General features: G+C 41.0%; 1 protein-coding gene across 18 annotated transcripts in view; it reads right to left on the bottom strand.

Moving 5' to 3' along the window:
• The window catches only part of CALD1 (caldesmon 1), a 235953-nt gene that overhangs the window by 155211 nt on the left and 59060 nt on the right, over positions 1–21682 (bottom strand). For 10 of the 18 annotated variants that reach the window (XM_069588416.1, XM_069588418.1, XM_069588428.1 and 7 more), the window contains one exon: positions 7652–7692. The exons of the other annotated variants lie outside the window; for them this stretch is intronic. The gene's annotated coding sequence lies outside the window, so the exon portion shown is untranslated. The remainder of the gene's footprint in view (positions 1–7651; positions 7693–21682) is intronic. 18 annotated transcript variants of the gene reach the window in all.

Below are 21682 nucleotides of genomic sequence, written 5' to 3'. Positions count from 1 at the left end.
ATTTGGAGCAGGAGGTGACAGGAAAACATAGGCATTCCCAGCACTCTCTTTCGTGGGGATTCCTAGATATATGGAGATTGAGGCCCCAATAACCCAGGGAGAGCTTTGTCATTTCCAGGTTACATACTTATGAACAATGAATCAACAATACAAAAAAGGTTATGATTAGTTTAAATAATTCACACAACTGTCGCTGTGTAATGGAAAGTACTGGCTAGATGTTAAATGACCTCAGTTTTAGGTTCTGGTGACACTGCTAACTGGTCATGGGACTTTGGGCAAGTCATGAACTCTGCAGACCTCAAGTTCCTCAAGGGTAAAAGGATGAAGGGTGTATTGGAAGAGCTCTGCTATTTATGGATTAGACGAGCCACAGTATTCAGGAAGGCTTCCCAGGTGGCACGGTGGTAAACAATCCATCTGCCAGTGTAGGAGATGCAATAGCTGTGGGTTTGATCCCTGGGTTGGGAAGATCCTTTGGAGTAGGAAACGGCTATCTGCTCCAGTATTGTCTTTTGGGAAAATTCCATGGACAGAGGAGCTTGGCAGGCTATGGTTCATGGAGGTGCAAAGAGCTGGACACAACTGAACAACTCAGCACACACACACACACACACACACACACAGTACTGAGGAGAGGCTTCACAGAGAAGACTGGCTCTCAGGGAAGAGTTAAGATTCAGGATAACTAGAAAAAAAAAGGAGTGAGGATATTTCACTCTTGCTCAGGAACAAAGCAAAGCCATTTGAGCAGAAACGCACAAGTTAAATTCATGAGGGAGCACATTCAAAAGTATGGCTGGGAGTGTTGGGGAAGCACGCTGTATTGATTAGGTCCTTGGATATCCATTTCACACTTTATTCTTGGAACAGTCAGTAGGAATTAGGGTTTTTAAATATAAATGATAGTTTGGAAAGATTCACAATCAGTGTCTAGAATGAGATGAGTCAGGGAGGAAATAAGTTTGGTAATTCTTGAAATCTTAATTAAAATGGTGACAATGAAACTTTAGATGAAAAGATAATCAGTGAAGAATCTAGAAATGATGCATTTATTTGTCTCCAACCTGTCCTATCATCTCTGGTTAGTCTGTGGAGTTATCCTTTCTCAGATACAACACTTAATTCTAATCCCTGGGTCTAAGAACTGAGCTATTAATGATTCATAAATCATTTGGAAGATTTATCTACAGAAGTGCCAAGATCATTTTTTTTGGTAAGTATAAAATGACTTTGGGCTATTTTGCAAATAGAGGTCTTTTCTTTAATTGTATGATTGAATATAATTTTATAAATTGTATAGACCAATAATCCACTCCAAATGACTTCAGTAAAAAACAAATCTCCATATTATTCTGAAAGAATACACATATTATACACACAGCAAACTTAGGCCTGTCTCTACCTTATAAGGTTTTCCACGGTGGCTCAGGTGTCTCAGATGGTTAAGAATCTGCCTGTAATTCAGTAAACCCGGGTTTTATCCCTGGTTTGGGTAGATTGCCCCAGAGAAAGGAATGGAGCCCACTTCAGTATTATTGCCTGGAGGATTCCATGGACAGAGGAGCCTTGTGTGCTATAGTCCATGGGTCACAAAGAGTTGGACACGACTGAGTGACTAACACTGCCTTATAAAGATTTAGTTCCTGCTTCTCACGTTTTTCTTGAAATCCAGCTAAAAGTAAGATTGTCTCAGAAAGAACGAGGACTTTCACCCTGAGGAAGGCCTACAACATAGGAAACCTTGATCCTCCCAATCACCTTTCTCTTTTCTTTGACATGGGAAGGTTATTGCCACCTGGGCATAATTTGAGACCTAGCTCTTGGGGTTTGATGCTTATCTAGAACAAAATACCACCCTAGTGGTCCTCAAGATGTAGTCCCCAGACCAGCAGCATCAGTATAATATAGAAATTTACTCAAAATTGTGAAACTTTGGCGCCCCTCCCCACACCTACTGAATTAGAGATGGGGGAAGGGGCATGGCAAACTGTGTTTTACAAGTTCCCCAGATGATTCCAGTGTTAAAGTTTGAGACTCACCATGTTAAAGTATTAGAGCAGATGCCCTTAGCAATAAAAATGGTTAGCAATAATTCAGGGGGTGGGGGTGGAAATAATATAAATAAGACTTACTCAGCTGGTAAGTAAGAATCCACTTGCAATGTGGGAGACCTGGGTCCCATCCCTGGGTTGGGAAGATCCCTTGGAGAAGGGAAGGGCTGGCTACCCACTCCAGTATTCTGGTCTGGAGAATTCCATGAACTTGTGTAGTCCATGGGGTTGAAAAAAGTAGGACACGGCTGAACGACTTTCACTTTCTACAAATCTGAAAGTTAGGCTATGAAATTATCTTTACACAGAGAAAGAAAGTGAAGTTGCTCAGTCATATCTGACTCTTTGGGACCCCATGGATTGTAGCCTACCACGCTTCTCCATCCATGGGATTTTCCAGGCAAGAGTACTGGAGTGGGGTGCCATTTCCTTCTCCAGGGGATCTTCCTGACCCAGGGATCAAACCTGGGTCTCCTGCATTGTAGGCAGACACTTTACAGAGAGAACAATACTAATTTCTCTCCCTCTTCAATACTTAGACATTTTATAGCAATTTAAAGACCGTAAACTACCTTAGTTACTTTTTCTTTTTTGGCCGCACCACATGGTATGTGGGATCTTAATCTCCAGACCAAGGATCAAACCTGCACCCACTGCCGGGCAACCACAGTGTTTTAACCACTGGATCACAAGAGAAATTCCCTTAATTACTCATTAAAATAAATGGTTTGAAAGAAGGAATCCAAAATTAACTGTCTACTGGCATTAGCGAAGTTTAACTGGGTACATAGCATCCTCTTAACAACCCTATGAAGTAGAATGAAACAGAGTCCAAGAATGGAATGAAGTCCAAGCCTACCAGAATGTATGACCCCATTCATTTTCTATTAAACTTTCTGTCATCTTATAAATATTAGTTGTCTTGCCTTTTTCCCATCTCCCAGTCCCTGCTTTATCTCAGTTTTGATGCTTTGAAATGACAGTTTCAGGCCAAATAATAGAAGAACCTCTTCAAATTATGGGTAGTAAACACTTGGAAAACATTACTTGCAGTGCTGGTGCCAGGCTAAAAATGCATATCGGTTCAAGAAGAGTTTAGAGATATTACCGGATAATAGACTTGAAAGGGCCTCGGAAAGAAAGGAAAGAAAAAGAAGGCTTGAGGATAACACTAAGTTCTAGAGAATGTACAGGTTTCATAATATAACATAAATTCCAACAATAGTCCCTTCTTGCCATTATCTCAGACATCCAGCTATAGAACTTGGATTTGACCAAGTGAGATATATCTTAGATTCTGATATTTGTAATAGTCTAATGACTTGAGTGTCAAATATTCTCTTCACTTTTTTATTGAGACATTATCATTGCAGTGGAAAGTGAAAAAGCAGAAGATGCTACGTATATAACATTCAGGCAACTGGAAAGAAATTTATATTTACCATATGCTAAGTGTGTGTCTTTGGAAGGAAAGTTATGACCAACCTAGATAGCATATTCAAAAGCAGAGACATTACTTTGCCAACAAAGGTCCGTCTAGTCAAGGCTATGGTTTTTCCAGTGGTCAGGTATGGATGTGAGAGTTGGACTGTGAAGAAAGCTGAGCACCGAAGAATTGATGCTTTTGAACTGTGGTGTTGGAGAAGACTCTTGAGAGTCCCTTGGATGGCAAGGAGATCCAACCAGTCCATTCTGAAGGAGATCAGCCCTGGGTGTTCTTTGGAAGGAATGATGCTAAAGCTGAAACTCCAGTACTTTGGCCACCTCATGTGAAGAGTTGACTCATTGGAAAAGGCTCTGATGCTGGAAGGGATTGGGGGCAGGAGGAGAAGGGGACGACAGAGGATGAGATGGCTGGATGGCATCACTGACTCGATGAATGTGAGTTTGAGTGAACTCCGGGAGCTGGTGATGGACAGGGAGGCCTGGCGTGCTGCAGTTCATGGGGTCGCAAAGAGTCGGACACGACTGAGCGACTGAAGTGAACTGACTGAAGTGTGTGTCAAATGCCATACATCTCTCTTTTAATGTTTCAGACAAACCCACGAGGAGAGTGTTTTTTCTCTCTACTTGTAGATGAGAAAGCACAGGCTTGAGAGGTTAAGGAACTCGCTAAGCATCAGATAGAGGTGGAAGAGTTGGAACTAGAATGCACATCTTAATCTAGCTCCTTCCCACTGCTCCAAAGGGAAACACTCAAAAAGAAAAAAAAAAAAAGAATTAAAGAAAGAAAGAAAAGGTTGTTCAGTTACCCAGTTATTTCATTCACTGTTGTTTGAACAGAAGCAATTGATGTCTTAAATCAATCTGATCAACTGCACAAGAACTGGTTGTTTGGATTTTTTTATAAAGGTTTGATTGAAAGCCAGTTATTTCAGTGGCCATATGTAGACCTGGACTTAATAAATGACCACCTTTGAGTCCCCCAGCTGGAAGAGCACGAAAGAAGCCGGAGGCAAGTCAATGGCAAATCGCCACCCCAAACAAATTGCGGCATGTAAGCTCCGAAACTTGAATTACCCTTCAAGGATTAAGGTTCAGGACTGTGAAAAATTAAAAATGTTGCCTAGCCTAGGAAATAGCATATGAATCAAAAATATCATTACTAAGCTTAACTGCACTCCTAATCTTCCACTTTCATGACATCTACTCTGTTTTGTTATTCTTAATGGACCAAATCCCCTTTCTGGTAATGTTCTGGAAATTCTATTTTTGTGGTAATTTAAAAAGTCATATGGCATGTTCTTTACATTTGGTTTATGTAGGAGTTAAGACCACTTCAAACATACTTTTCTTTTTTAGTCTGATGGCTATTTAATATTGTGTCATTCACTGGTTGAAATAAAAGTAGGTTAATCTGCAAAAATACATGAACACCCAAAAAAGACTGAATTGTATCTTTAGAAATGATTTTTTTTTTTCAAAGTCAGACATCAAAGGCTGCATAGTGCAGAAAGTTTATTTTGAGAGGCTTCAGTCAAAACAGTTTGGAAACTATGAAATGAGTCATTTTTTCTTAAAGAAACTTAACTTTGTCTATTCCCACTGCATTCTTGGTTTGGTAGGAGACATCTTTATTCCACAGGATTTTAAAAGCATGTTTAAGATTCCATAGGTTTAGTATTACATCACTAATGGTTTCTAATGAGATCCAGGCAATAGCAAGAGGGGAGAAAAGAACAGCACAAAAACGGAATTCTACAACATCAAGTACCATGTGAAACATGGAAAAGTCCATGCTTTATCTATGGCTGAAGCCATCTGGCAAAAGGAAAAAAAAGGGTGTTGGGGAGGATTCACATTCTATCAACCAGATGCAGATGACAAGATACCTAATGTTCGACAATTTGGAATCAGTCATCTAAAGGGCTGAATTTTTTACTTTTCAAGCAGATGTGTGCTGCCCTGTAAAATCTGTGAAACATGCAAAAATCTCTTCTGTATTCATTCTATTGAGTGCTGGCTGTTGCTGTTTAGTCTCTAAGTCGTGTTCAACTCCTTGTGACCTCGTGGACTGCAGCCTGCCAGGCTCCTCCGTTCATGGGATTTCCCAGGTAAGAATACTGGAATGGATTGCCATTTCCTTTTCCAGGGGATCTTCCTGACCAGGGATCGAACCCACGTCTCCTTTACCACTGAGCCATCTGGGAAGCATATTGAGTGCTTAAGTCTTTAGTTATTTGTTTGATTTTGTCCTCATAAACACCTTTTATGTAAGTATTATACCAATGGTACTTTTAAGATGATGTCAGGGTGTACACAAGAAGATAATATGAAAACCAAACCTTCCCCAAGCCTTTAGCAACTCTGGCATTTCAAGGAACATAGATGAGGGGACAGTTGGGGTTGATAGGATGACCCACAGAGATTAGTAAATGATAATGGATAAGTGAGATAAATGGAGACTTGCTAGAATTTTTGCTTAAGGGCTCCAAAGTTAAACTTTCCAATCTACAGATAGATATGATAATAACCACTAACACCAGTTTCTATCGAAGGGCAGGGCTGTGTCCCCTCCCTGTTATTTGACCTGAGGCCAAACTATGTAGGTAATGAAGATAATGGTGACCTCCTTCAGAAGGTCCCATGCACACACTGCTGCATTCAGTGCCCCCAACCCTGCAGCAGACCACCACAACCCACGCCTCTGCAGAGACTCCTGGACACTCCCCGGAAAGTCTGGGTCAGTCTCTTGTGTGGTCCCTGCTCCTTTCTCCTGGGTCCTGGTGCACACAAGTTTCTGTTTGTGCCTCTAAGAGCCTATTTACCAGTCCTGTGTAAGTTCTGGCAGCTCTGTGGTGGGGTTAATGGCGACCTCGTCCAAGAGGACTTATGCCATACCCAGGCCTGCTGCACCCAGAGCCCCTAGCCCTGTGGCAGTCCACTGCTGACCTGTGCCTCCACAGGAGATGCTCAGACACAGTTCTGTCTCAGTCTCTGTGGGGTCTTTGGGGTGAAACTAGGCTGCATCTCTGAAGGTGCACTCCTAATCCTTTCCTCAGGATTCAGGTCTTTGGAACACATTAATACAGTTCTCCAGGAATTCCATTCAGTCACGTATCACATGCTCGAAGCTTAAATGATGAAAAATGTCTTTAAAAAGCAGAGACATTACTTTGTCAACAAAGGCCCGTCTAGTCAAAGCTACGGGTTTTCCAGTAGTTATATATGGATGTAAGAGTTGGACTATAAAGAAAGCTGATTGCCGAAGAACTGATGCTTTTGAACTGTGGTGTTGGAGAAGACTCTTGAGAGTCCCTTGGACTGCAAGGAGATCCAACCAGTCCATCTTAAAGGAAATCAGTCCTGAATATTCATTGGAAGCACTGATGTTGAAGCTGAAACTCCAATACTTTGGCCACCTGATGCAAAGAACTAACTCCTTAGAAAAGACCCTAATGCTGGGAAAGATTAAAGGCGGGAGGAAAAGGGGACGACAGAGGATGAGATGATTGGATGACATCACCGACTCAATGGACATGAGTTTGAGTAAACTCTGGGAGTTGGTGATGGACAGGGAGGCCTGGCATGCTGCAGTCCATGGTGTCGCAAAGAGCCAGACACGACTGAGCAACTGAACTGAACTGAACTGAACACCAGTTTATAACTTTATAGTGTCAAAACTCTCTGTCACAATCATATTTGAGCTTTATCACAGGCCTGTTACACAGGAAGTTTTCTAAAAACCTATCCAACAATTTCATCTCAAAGCAACTCAACAATTATTGACCTGAGTCTGGAGGGTCCATATATAAAGTACTGTACTAGTCATAGTGGAGAGGGAGCAAAGCAAAGGTCAATGAAGGCCCAGTTTTTGTCTTCAAAGAATTTAAACAGGGAGACAGACATAACCAAGTATAGAAAGCTGAGTATAAAAAATGTAATAGGGACTCTCCTGGTGGTCCAGTGGTTAAGAATCTGCCTTCCAATGCAGGGGACTTGGGCTCAATCTCTGGAAGAGGAACTAAGATCCCACATGTAGCAGGGCAACTAAGTCCACGTGTCACAGCTAAGACCCAAAGCAGCCAAATAAATAAATGAATAAATGTCAAAATTTTATATTAAAAATAAACAAATAAAAATGCAATAAAACATACCTAATTCTCTTCAAATGAAGTAGCACAAGTTGCTTTAAGATCTGGAAAGGAAGTTTGAAAAGGTGATGATAAAAGGCACTGTTTTAGAAAGTCAAAATACTATTATACAAGGAGGTGTCCATGTCATAGATTATTTATAGTGTTAGCTTTCACTCATATGACAATTATTCAACACTGACAGCATTCCAGGAGTGTGTTAGTTAGTGTCTTTCTTTAAAAAAATTATAACATTAAATGTTATCAAATTTCTTATGAAAATCACCATAATATGACATTCAACTGAAGAATAAAATCTCAGTCAGTCTACTACATGCCTTATTTATACCATGTTGGGCAACACATTTGACAAGTGAATTGATCAAATGTATGTCTTGTTCAGACGCATGATTCTAGAAATTCCAGAAAGTCTCTCTTCATTCAATTTACCCATTATCATTCACCAAATAAATTGATTGTCAGAACAAAGCAAGGAAGTATAACATTTTTCCCACATACTGAGGAAATGAGGCAAACCTCATTTTAAGTGCAGACATTTCAATAGTAAAAGGTAGCTACTGGCATCTCATTAAATACAAAATTCTAAAACTGAACATTTCTGATTTCCCTACTATGTATAACTTTAACTCAGCAAGCAGTACTGTACTTGAAACAAGATAGAGTTGCCCAAGGATTGACACCATCTTGAGCATCATCATCATCTTTTTGGTGAAAAGTCACAAAATTGTCAGTTGTTTTGTTAGTCTCAACTATTTTATTAACAGGGCTCCCCTGGTATCTCAGCTGATAAAGATTCTGCCTGCAATGCAGGAGACCTGGGTTCGATCCCAGGTTTGGGACGATCCCCTGGAGAAGGGAAAGGCTACCCACTGCAGTATTCTCACCTGGAGAATTCCGTGGACTGCATTGTCCATGGGGTCACAAAGAGTTGGACACCACCGAGCAGTGTTCACTTTCACTCTCATTTTGTTAATAGTTCAGGACTTTCCCCTACAAGTGTCTGGCCAGTAGAATTTGATGTGCTGAAGTTTACCCATTTTTATCAGAATTATATGCTAAATCTTTGAAGGACACAAGGAAAGATGGATGGCTAGACAGATAGACAGACTGGGGTTATAACTGTTGTTTTCACTATAGATATCTTTAGACATTACCTGACTCTCTATTACAAAACATAGGGAAATTTGTTTCCTTAACACCATGTTTTACAGTTCCTTCCCTATTTTAAAACAATATCATTATTATTTTTTAGTTATTAAGGTTTACAACATTTACATTTTAAATCATAATAGTAACAGTTGTTTAGCCTTAGTTTTATATTTAATTATAAATATAATCTAAGATTAATATAAAACAACATGTTACATTATGAACCTTCTTTTAAATAATGGGAGTGCTCACATATATTTTAAAGTTGAAACTTCTACCATATCCCACCACCCCCTGCTTCTTCCCACCTTACCTTCCAGGAAAAAAAAAATTGGGCAAAATTGCAAAGTAACACATTTTTTTTTTTTAAATTAGGCAACCATGGACATCTAGTGCCTACAGGGATTCTCATTTTAAATTATGTGAATCACTAAATGTGCAAGAGAGTTAAACTATAAAGAAAGCTGAGCACCAAAGAATTGTTACTTTTGAACTGTGGTGTTGGAGAAGACTCTTGAGAGTACCTTGGATTGCAAGGAGGTCAAACCAGTCAATCCTAAAGGCAATCAGTTCTGAATATTCATTGGAAGGACTGAGAATGAAGCTGAAGCTCCAATACTTTGGCCACCTGATGCGAAGAACTGACTCATTTGAAAAGACCCTCATGCTGGGAAAGACTGAAGGCAGGAGAAGAAGGGGATGACAGAGGAGGAGCTGGTTGGATGGCATCACTAATTTGATGGACATGAGTTTGAGCAAGCTCCAGGTAATGGACAGGGAAGCCTGGCATGCTGAAGGCCATGGGTTTGCAAAGAGTCAAACACGACTGAGCAACTGAACTGAAAGTTGTAAGGTAGACCTTCAGATCGTTTAAACATTTCTAGTGGATAATACAGCCAAAAAGTCTTCCAGTAGCCAGATGCTTTTTCTCTATCTTGTGTACTATTTTGTATATACTTTATACTGTAGCTTTTCTTTCAATACTCTGTATATCACACAAAAGTATGTGAATAGGATCATCCAACATCTAGACTTTCATATATCTTTCAGCAATCTTTTAGGCCCAGAAGTATTTTACCTGGAAGACTAAATGTGCTCTATTTATTTTTACCAGTGTCAGATTTCTCTTACATTTTACTGATCTTCCTTTAAAAAACAGAACTATTTTCTTATAGAAACCAATAGACTTTGGAGTAACATGGTTTAAAGGGCAGCTCCTCTATTCATAGCTTTCAGATTACTGTCCGTCTGTGCTGTGCTGTGCTAAGTCTCAGTCATGTCTCACTCTGTGATCCTAGGGCCTGTAGCCCACCAGGCTCCTCTGTCCATGGGATTCTCCAGGCAAGAAAACTGGAGTGGGTTGCCATACCCTCCTCCAGAGGGTCTTCCTGACCCAGGGAACCTGCGTCTCTTACGTCTCCTGCATTGGCAGGAGGGTTCTTTACCACTAGTGCTAACTGGGAAGTCCCACTGTCCATCTACACAGGGTCAAAATCATCAGATCAGTCAGTTTAATCTCACTACAGTGTAGACAGACTACCCAACTACTCTCATCAATATGGACTGAAGTTACACTTAGACTATGGCTTAGAAGTTTCTGGTTATTATATATGTAAAGAGACATGACTCCAAGTTCCCTTTTTAGATTCAAATTCTCCTGAAAATCAAAGCTGAACTGTGTAGAAGGCTGAAAAATAAGCACGTTAACAAAATTATAAGACCACGTCTGATTTTCACGAGACCCATTATTTCAGTTCCTGTTATCTTTTCAGGTATATTTTCATGGCTCTCTTAATCCTTTCTTTAAAACTTGAAAGATGACTAGAGAAACAGAAACTTTTATTTGCGGGGATTATTAGTGTTCCACCATTCTTTCCATTGGGCAAGAAAGACTGGCCACTGGCGGCAGAGGGATATTCAAGCGGCAGTTAACTAGAGCATGCAGAACTATGGGATGCCATGTCTGGGAGGTGCCGCAAATAGGCTGGTCAGTTTTTACAACCTTGGTTGACAATTCTCTACTATGAGGTCTGACTCTCTTCACTTATGAAATTAAAGCTATTTTTCCTTTTCCATCTCTACAGGGACTTTATGATGAAAAAATAATACGTATGATTAAAACAATGTATTTTATGTGCAGTTATTGTGAGGCTCCACAGTGATTTTACAACGGCTTCTTAGCTGTTGACTGAACTTTCCAAAACTTTATAGAGAGGATTTCAACATGACTGGACTGGATTGAGGTTCTGAGGGTAAGCAAGTACTTTTGTTAAGGAGTTTTGAGTATTCCAAACACTAAGGGTGTGGATCTCACTTGTGCTTCACTACACCAACTCAAAACAGCACATTTGTAGTGAGTATTTACTATCGCACTAGATACAGTGCGAGGAGCACTGAGAATAAAGCTATAAACGTGAGAGACATTGTCCCAGTCCTCTTAAGTGCGACGTCTACTAGGGGTATGAAAATCGAATATCACAATGCAGTGTGATAATCTTGCTATAGAGAAAGAATCGCGCACTGTCAGAGCACAGAGAAGGCCATCAGCCAAACATGAGCCTGTTAAGCTTTCCTGAGGAAGTGACATCTAAGCTGAGACTTCAGGTAGTGGAGTAAGAGGGTGCGGAATGGCATGGAGAATCTTTTTTAATTTCCCAGAGAGAGCCATTTGTGCCTCAAGTATATTCTCCACGCTAGGGCCTTGGTTCTTTCTCCTGGGCCTCACCTGGGGTCACTCTTCCGTCTGGTCAGATTCCCTGTCCTCGGTTCCTCTTGCTTTGTACAGTATCAGAAGAGCTTATAGAGGAGAGAGGGGAAGAAGACATATGTCTAGAATTTAGATCTGGACCTACTGCCTTTCCTTTCAAAGAAAGGCCCTCTTTAGAGTGGTCAGTTCAGACTTTCTCCAGTGACTGAACATGGTTAAAATGTCTACCACATACTCCTGGCATCCAGTCTCCTGTCTTTTTCCTCCTAAAGTTTTCCATTCCAAACAAAAAAAAATGGTGGCATGTGGACTACTGCCATCAGTTGGTGGCTTGGTTTTGATCTTGGAGAGTGCCATAGACACCAGCCTCAGACTGCATCCAGGGGCTTCCTGGAGCGTGGCTGCCATCTGTCCTGCTTCTGTGGTGACCCACAGAAGCTCTGGCACACTGGTGGGTCATCCAGTTACATTTTCCAGAGAGGAGTGATAATTGCAAGATTTACTGAGCAGAGAAATATGACCCATTAAATTCAACCTAAAAATAATTTTTGCTCTGAAAAAGAAAATCTAATTACCTTGGTCTTCACTATGAAAAATTGGGTTCATCTGGGTATAGAGACATGGAACCTTCCTTTGAAGTAGATCGTACATTCCAAAATATCTCTGGCAGAGCCTGGGGTCTGCTTCTGATTAGATAATTGACATAAACCTCCCTCCAATAAACACTGAACCCTTCAAAAACAGAGGAATCCAAGAATAAAATACATCTATATTTTGAGCAGAAAGCCTTCTGTGATAATTGGTTATTAGAAAGCAGTTTACTTTTCCTTCTATCAACCAGCATTAAGACTTAAGACACAAAAAGTATGCTGCATGAAATTCTAGCTGAAACTTCAAACCAGTCTTGGATCTATTTTAGATGGTATCAGGTTTATCATTGACCTTAAGGTAGAACTTCTGTATTTACAGTGTTCCATCCTTTTCCCACAAAACTAAATTCATTGCTAATAACTTCTAGTTAAAAAATAAGTAAGTACTAGGAATACAAAAGAGTACGTCAAGGCTGTATATTGTCACCCTGCTTATTTAACTTATATGCAGAGTACATCATGAGAAACTCTGGGCTGGAAGAAGCACAAGCTGGAATCAAGATTGCTGGGAGAAATATCAATAACCTCAGATATGCAGATGACACCACCCTTACGGCAGAAAGTGAAGAGGAACTAAAAAGCCTCTTGAAAGTGAAAGACGAGATTGAAAAAGTTGGCTTGAAGCTCAACATTCAGAAAACTAAGATCATGGCATCTGGTCCCGTCACTTCATGGGAAATAGATGGGGAAACAGTGGAAACAGTGTCAGACTTTATTTTGGGGGCTCCAAAATCACTGCAGATGGTTATTGCAGCCATGAAATTAAAAGACACTTACTCCTTGGAAGGAAAGTTATGACCAACCTAGACAGCATATTCAAAAGCAGAGATATTACTTTGCCAGCAAAGGTCCGTCTAGTCAAGGCTATGGTTGTTCCAGTAGTCATGTATGGATGTGAGAGTTGGACTGTGAAGAAAGCTAAATGCCGAAAAATTGATGCTTTTGAACTGCGGTGTTGGAGAAGACTCCTGAGAGTCCCTTGGACTGCAAGGAGATCCAACCAGTCCATTCTAAAAGAGATCAGGCCTGGGTGTTCTTTGGAAGGACTGATGCTAAAGCTGAAACTCCAGTACTTTGGCCACCTCATGCGAAGAGTTGACTCATTGGAAAAGACTCTGATACTGGGAGAGATTGGGGGCAGGAGGAGAAGGGGATGACAGAAGACGAGATGGCTGGATGGCATCACCCACTCGATGCACATGAGTTTGGGTGAACTCTGGGAGTTGGTGATGGACAGGGAGGCCTGGCATGCTGCGATTCATGGGGTTGCAAAGAGTTGGGCACGACTGAGTGACTGAATTAAGGAATCCAGCACAGCTAACACTGCTGTATGATATATATCGATAGGAAGTTAAGACAGGAAATCCTGTAAGTTCTCATCACAAAGAGAAATTGTTTGTCCCTTTATTCTTTTCTTCTTTCTGTTTTATCTATAAGAAAAGATGAATGTTAGCTCAACTTATTGTGGTAATCATTTCACAATCTACATATGAAAATCAAACCTTCATGCTGTATGCCTTAAACTTACACAGGGAGGTAAGTCACTTATACCTCAATAATATCTTGTGGCTAATAAAAATTTTGACAAGTAAAGCACTGTATTCACCTCAGAATATTTGGGCGTTTGCGCTCAAAATAGCTTAAGTGTGTGTGTGCGTGCTAAGTCGCTTCAGTTGTGTCTGACTCTTTGTGACCCTATGGACTGTAGCCTGCCAGGCTCCTCTGTCCATGGGATTTTCCAGGCAAGAGTACTGGAGTGGGTTACCATTCCCTTCTCCAGGGGATCTTCCCAATCAAACCTGTGTCTCTTATGTCTCCTGCACTGGCCGGTGGGTTCTTTATCACTAGGGCCACCATTTTAAGTACACCATGAAAAAAACAACAACACAAAACAACTTGTGTGTGTGTGACTTGCCTCCTCCTACAAAATTTGCGATATATATATATGCTGCGAAGTCACTAATATACATATATTACCAATATACATATATATATACACTAATATATGTATATATATGGATCAAACTTGAAAACAGTTAACTAAGAAAAAGGGGAAAAGGGAAAACTCAGTGGTTTCATTAAGAAGAGGTTATATCTCAGTGAGTTGAAGGTTACTCTGAGGAAAACTATTGTTTGAAAATTCCTATCTTGCTGCCACACACCTGTGACTTTTCAGGCAAATCCTATATGGGGAAATAACAAACAATATCCTCTGTCTTGAAAGGCTTCTTATATAATGGAGCGAGAAAGAGAATTCCTGCCTCACTCAGCTTTCTAAGTACTTTGTGCAAACTGATTTCTACCTTCCCGTATGGTTTTTCCATTTAGCTTTTGTATACTTCATGAAAGGAAACAATAATGTTCTGTCCTCAACATGCTGTACTTTGTGAAGATAATCTTATAGAAGAAACGTAGTTTTTTCTAAAGCGTTCAGTTCCCTGTGAGTTTGTCTCTGAAAAGTGTGGAGAAGTGTCAATAAACAACACTCAGGTTCTTGCCTGTAAGAAGGTCAGGTTTTAGAAGACGACTGTGGTTGTTATGAATTATTTCTTGTTTTAAAAAGTCTTTCCTACATGAATAAGATCTGTGGGTTGTACCAAAGTTGATTTCTTGGGTTTTGATGGTGTACTGTGGTGTACTGTAGTGATAGGAGAAGGCGATGGCACGCCACTCCAGTACTCTTGCCTGGAAAATCCCATGGATGGAGGAGCCTGGTAGGCTGCAGTCCATGGGGTTGTGAAGAGTTGGACACGACTGAGCAACTTCACCTTCGCTTTTCACTTTCATGCATTGGAGAAAGAAACGGCAACCCACTCCAGTGTTCTTGCCTGGAGAATCCCAGAGACTGGGGAGTCTGGTGGGCTGCCGTCTATGGGGTCACATAGAGTCGGACGAGACTGAAGCGACTCAGCAGCAGCAGCAACTGTAGTTATATAAGATATTACCACTGGGGAAAACGGAGTGAAGGGTTCTTAAGGACCTCTGTGTACTATTTTTGTAACTTCCTGCAAATCTATAATTATTTCAAAATAGAAAGTTAAAAAATGAAAATAAATGTCAGTGGTCAAAAAGCACAAACAAAGAAAATAGCCCTTTCTGAAGGTACGTGTCTGTTGAGACTATAACTGTTTGTTAAATGGAACTCTTCCTTGGACATAGTCCTGTAGACAGCAAGCTTGTCTACCTTACACTCCTCCTAAGGTACTCTCTTGACAGTTTTGACCGTACATAAGACTAGTGATAAAAAATGAAAATAAAAATAAAACCCAAACAATCACCATTTCCTAATAAATGTAAACAGCAGTTCACTGCTCTGGTTATAACATTAACTTTCTCTACAATAAATAATCCAGCTCAATGAATCCACACCTCTAATAGCCACTGCTTCAAAAACAACAGATAAATGATTATTTTTAAAACCAGGAAGAAAACAGATTTCATCAGGGATTTCATCATTAATTTCATTGTTCTACCATCTGATTCAGTAAAACCTCACCTACTAAAGCCATGGGATTGTCAATGAAATGTGACCTGCACTGGAACCAATGAAATTGTCTTTACTTGTATTTGGCAGAAAACATTGATCATATAATCAATGCCCAAAGTGTCCTTACTCTCTAAACTTTACCTATTAATTTGGAGATTCCAAAAGTCTTCTAAAATGCCAGTTCAGTCAAAGCAGTAACGTAAACATAAATCTTCCAAACTCCTTGAACCCACTCCAGTATTCTTGCTTGGAGAATACCCACAGACAAAGGGGCCTGGTGGGCTACAGTCCATGGGGTCGCAAAGAGTTGGACAGAACTGAGCAGTTAAGCACAGCACATACAAAACAGCCCACAGCTAGCTTAAAATGGCTGAATAGCTACTGTTCAGGAATGGTTTTGTTGCTGTGAATGTACACCTGATCTAAGAAAGATATCCTAAACTTACTTATTTTTGAAATTTATTGATTATTAATTTGGCTGCCTTGGGTCTTAGTTGCAGCATGCAGGGTCTTTGGTTGCTCGAACTCAGTAGTTGTGGCTTGTGGGCTTAGTTGCTTCCAGGTTATGTGGGGTCTTAGTTCCCCGACCAGGGATCAAACCTATGTCCTCTGCATTGCAAGATGGATTCCTAACCACTGGACCATCAGGGAAGTCCCCTAAACTCTTTCAAATATTTTGGAGTAGCCTTTAAAATGCAAACTAAGTATAATTAGTCAAGTTCCACTTTCTCTAGCATATGAAAATTACTAACTAGAAAATGCAAGAACTCCAGTAATTTCCTTCAGTAAAAGGTTGTTAATTGATAAGCTGTGAGATTCTTAGTCTGAAGGTAACTGGAGGATCCTTCTGTTCCTCAGCCTCATCTAGCTTTTCTGGAAACACAGTTGCTGATTTGATATACACATATAACCAGATGCTGTTACACTTGACTTGATATAACATTTTGCTTTATTTTAAAACTCTATAGTCTATATTTGTGCATATAAGCTCTTGCACTTTCCCAGAATAATAAAATATTAGGACTGAAGGAAGATTGCAACCAGAAGGAAAGTACCTAACTGAACTAAATTACCAAACCCTTAGCTAGGCTTGGAGAAAAACAGAAAGCAATGGGCAAAACTAGTGTTCCAGATTTGGTCAAGAGAAGACTAGATGGATTCACAACTCAATGACCCTGGTTAACATAACTGCAATTAAAAGGAAGATTCTTAAGAAACTGATATTCACAAAAGGAATATACACCAGTTGACTTTTTAATAGACTTTTTTAGAGGAAAGATATTTTTAAATGCTTTATTTGATAAAAACAATCTTTTGAGACTGTCATATATTAATAGTGTTAAGTATTCAGGCTTCTCAAGTAACTCATACGGTAAAGAATCTGCCTGCAATGCAGGAGACCCAAGTTTGATCCTTGGGTTGGGAAGATCTCTTGGAGAAGAGAATGGCTACCTACTCCAGTATTCTTGCCTGGAGAGTTCCATGGACAGAGGAGCCTGGTGGGCTGCAGTCCATAGGGTTTCAAAGAGTTGGACATGACTGAAGAGGCTGAACATGCACGAACACACAAGTGACTAATACACATTTGATCTCTACTTTCATTATTTCCATGCATTTGGTTCAAACATCAGATTTCTCAGTCCAACTGGTTCAGTAAAGTTGTTCAGCTTAGTCAAAACCCTAGACCCTGTCAGCTTCTAGAAGTTAAAATAAAACTCTGGGACTGGGATTTCATAGTCCTATACATTCCCTCAACCTTATAAAACCATAAGAAAATCATTAGTTTGGTCACTCCTCCAGAACAATGACTAGGGTACAACACTGATGACCCAGCAGGAGCTGGTGCAGATCAGAGCAGCTGATTGGAGGAACACTGCTGGTGACTGTGAAGAACCAGGAGAAGCCGAGAGAAACACACAGTGGGATGCAGGGCTCAGCTCCATGAAGAAGGGAGAGAAGGAAGGTGGGTAGTAGGAATAATTTTTGATTAGAGAGAAGTTCTGAGAAAGTCAGGCAAGGACTTCCCTGGCAGTCCAGTGGTTAAGACTTCACCTTCCAATGCAGGGGATCTGGGTTCAATCCCTGGACAGAGAGCTAAGATCCCACCTGCTTTATGGCCAAAAAGCCAAAACATAAAGCAGAAACAATATTGTAACAAATTCAATAAAGACTTTAAAAATGGTCCTTCACCCACCTCCAATCTTAAAAAAGAAGTCAGTCAAGACCTAGGGTAGTCCTCAAAACCAAGTTGCCCACCAGAGGAGTTCCATATCTCCCAGGAACAAGCCTACTTTAATATTGCTGGCAAGGTTCCATGGGATCTGTGGTTTCAGCAAGAACACAGACTTTAAAGTGCAGCTGCTGAGGCATCGAGCAATTATACCCCCAACAGCTGAAGGGCTGAGAGGCCATTCAATAGCTGCTGCTGTGGACTCAACTTGACCTTTCGTTACTCCTCTACGTTCACCTTTCACTGTCATCAGGTCAGTGAATTCTCCAGAAAGTCTTACAATAATGTCTGTATTGTTGTGCTTTAATATAAATATCTCCATATGACATATCTTTATCTCTGTCTTACTCCTGCTTGATCTTTAAGGCCCAGATGAAACCCCATCTCCTCCAAGTAGTCTTATTAGATCACGATGACTTCCATTTAAACTCTTTCTCCTGCTCTGGCTGGATCTGACTCCTGCCTTCTATCATTTCAATTCAGTTCAGCTGCTCAATCGTGTCCGACTCTTTGCAACCCCATGAATCGCAGCACGCCAGGCCTCCCTGTCCATCACTAACTACCGGAGTTCACTCAGACTGACATCCATCAAGTCAGTGATGCCATCCAGCCATCTCATCCTCTGTCATCCCCTTCTCCTCCTGCCCCCAATCCCTCCAAGCATCAGAGTCCTTTCCAATGAGTCAACTCTTCGCATGAGGTGGCCAAAGTACTGGAGTTTCAGCTTTAGCATCATTCCTTCCAAAGAAATCCCAGGCCTGATCTCCTTCAGAATGGACTGCTTGGATCTCTTTGCAGTCCAAGGGACTCTCAAGAGTCTTCTCCAACACCACAGTTCAAAAGCATCAATTCTTCAGTGTTCAGCTTTCTTCACAGTCCAATTCTCACATCCACACATAACCACTGGAAAAACCATAGCCTCGACTAGACGGACCTTTGTTGGCAAAGTAATGTCTCTGCTTTTGAATATGCTATCTAGGTTGGTCATAACTTTTCTTCCAAGGAGCAAGCGTCTTTTAATTTCATGGCTGCAATCACCATCTGCAGTGATTTTGGAGCCCAAAATAATAAAGTCTGACACTGTTTCCACAGTTTCCCCATCTATTTCCCATGAAGTGATGGGACCAGATGGCATGATCTTCGTTTCTGAATGCTGACCTTTAAGCCAACTTTTTCACTCTCCTCTTTCACTTTCATCAAGAGGCTTTTTAGTTCCTCTCCACTTTCTGCCATAAGGGTGGTGTCATCTGCATATCTGAGGTTATTGATATTTCTCCCGGCAATCTTGATTCCAGCTTTTAACTACATACTATTTTATCCTGTTCTCTATGGTTATATGTCTGATCATGTAGCTTTCATCTATCCAGTTTCTAACAATCTCAAAGTCCCTGACTTTGCCCTTCTCTGTAATCATCTTATGGTTCACCACAGTGTGACAAGAAATATGGTTAATTGAAAGTAATTACCATTCTTCGAAAGACAATTCTAAATGTAGAATTTAAATCTTATAAGTAAATTTCAGGTTAGTATCAGCCACATCAAAGTCCCAAACCCACCCATCTTATTCCCTAAAGAGGTCTCAAGTCTAAGCCTCCTGAAACTAATTAGAATTACTATTTCCTTATAAAACAGGATGGCACCATTGACTAAGTATACTAAATGACGAAGAGCAATCATAAGCAATGGTTGCTCTGCGTTGAGGGGATGCAGCTGGATATTGCTTTTCTTTAAAACATTTTATTTGGCTATATTGAATTTTAGCTATGGCATATTCATTGTGTCATGTGGGATCTTTTGTTGCAGCACATGGACTTTCTAGTTGTGGCATGCTGGCTTAGTTGCCCTGTGGCATGTAGGATCTCAGTTCCCCATCCAGGGATCAAACCTGCATCCCTGCACTGCACGGTGGACTCTTAACCACTGGACTACCAGGCAAGTCCTCAGATACTGCTCTTGAGGGCCACAAAAGTGAGGCCAGTAGCTTACCAAGTCATCCTAAACACATCAGTGAAAGGGGCAAAATTTGTGCTCAAAGCCCTCTCTCAGAATCTGGCAAGCAGTGAGGTAGGTCAGGATCAGGAGAGTTGGGGCTTGATCACCAGATTCATGTTCTGGCTGTGTGCTATGTCACTTCAGTCATGTCCAACTATTTGTGACTCCATGGACTGTAGCCCACCAGGCTCCTCTGTCCATGGGATTCTTCAGGCAAGAATACTGGAGCGGGTTGCCATTTCCTTCTCCAGGGACCTTTCCGACCCAGGGATCAAACCTATGTCTCTGGTGTCTCCTGCACTGGCAGGCAGGTGCTTTTCCACTAGCCCCACCTGGGAAGCCCTTCATTTACTGGAGTTACACCTGTTTACAGAGGATGACACAGTCCAGGCAGAAAGACAGACCATGAAGGGCTTGGCTAAGGCTGCCAGTAGGAGTCAACAAGTCTAGTGAGTTCAAAAGATTCAGAAGGGAGAAGTCTGTTGAGGAAAGAGCTTGGGTGTGAACAGAAGCTGCTTCTCACTTAGCTTATTTGTTTTTTTCCAACAGTAGATCTTTAAGGATTTACCATTCACTCAAATCCTTATTTGTTCATTCCCTTGTTCATATTCCTGAGCATATGACAGGAGAATGCTAGGACTAGGGACACAGACATAGGCATGAACTTCTAGTGTTTCAGAAGACTCTGAAGTAAAACAGTATTAAATCTTGGTGAGCTAAGGGCTAAAAAGAAGGGACAGATATTATGCAGGAGTAAAGGTGGCCTGTAGAGTTTTAGCACTCCTAGTAAACAACCCCTTCACAAGCCTCTACTGATCACTAAGTTGGCTTGGAAAAGAAGCCCCAGAATTCTGCATGTTCCTGGAAAGAAATCCCTCCCTTCTTAGCAACTGTCCCAGACTTGCTATCACAGTCTGTACATGAGACTATCAGGACTGACTGCAACATGCGCTACATTCTGCAAGGCTCCCAAGACTGTCAGATCCTCCTACGTTACCCATAATCCAAGTCCAACTGACTCTATGCATCTCCTGTTCTGATCCCATACATCCCCCTACCTGATTTCTCTAGAACTCAGAATCCGTCATCAACCAAGATCCCATATCACAAACTCTTCAATTATTCCCTCCAATTTCATGCCTCATATATCCCTTTACAATTTACAGTCCTCTGTCATTCACACCCGTGTATCACAGAGCTTGAGGGTGGAGGAGGTATCCTCCTTTCTCCTCTTTGCCATTTTTCATCCCTCATTTCTCCCTAAAAATACTACCCATTACCCCTTCTTGTTACAGTCATTTACTGATGTCTGCATTACTCCCCCTCATTTCTAGAAGATTTTAGCTCCTGGTTGTAACTCTTTTCAACATGATACCTGCCAAAATTCTCAGTGATTTCAAATTTCATGTATGTGATCCTTCTAATACCTGGCCTCATAGTTCCTTGAGCTCCTCTCCTCCAATGATCTTGGTCTCCAACTTATCTTAGCCACCCATCTCCTTTCCCAGATGCTACCCCCATGATTCATCACTCTAAATACTACTTTCCATGTAGCAGGCAGGCAGCTGAATCCAGCTGGAGGAAACTCACAGCTAAGCTGACTGGTTTTCCTTAAAATTCATTACTACTAATGTTGAGTGGATCCTTAGTGCTACCTGAAAGTTCCGTTGCCTGGGTCTAAACATCCTCTCTTCTCTTAAAACTTCCCAAATCTCCTCTTCCCTTCCCAGCTTAGCTGATAAACTTGCTTCCTATTTCACTGAGAAAATGGAGGAAATCAGATGGAAACTTCACAGGTTCCCACCATCATATTTCCCAA

Source organism: Ovis canadensis, chromosome 4 (genome assembly GCF_042477335.2).
Source record: "Ovis canadensis isolate MfBH-ARS-UI-01 breed Bighorn chromosome 4, ARS-UI_OviCan_v2, whole genome shotgun sequence".
NCBI lineage: Eukaryota > Metazoa > Chordata > Mammalia > Artiodactyla > Bovidae > Ovis > Ovis canadensis.
This window is presented reverse-complemented; position numbering and strand designations above follow the sequence as displayed.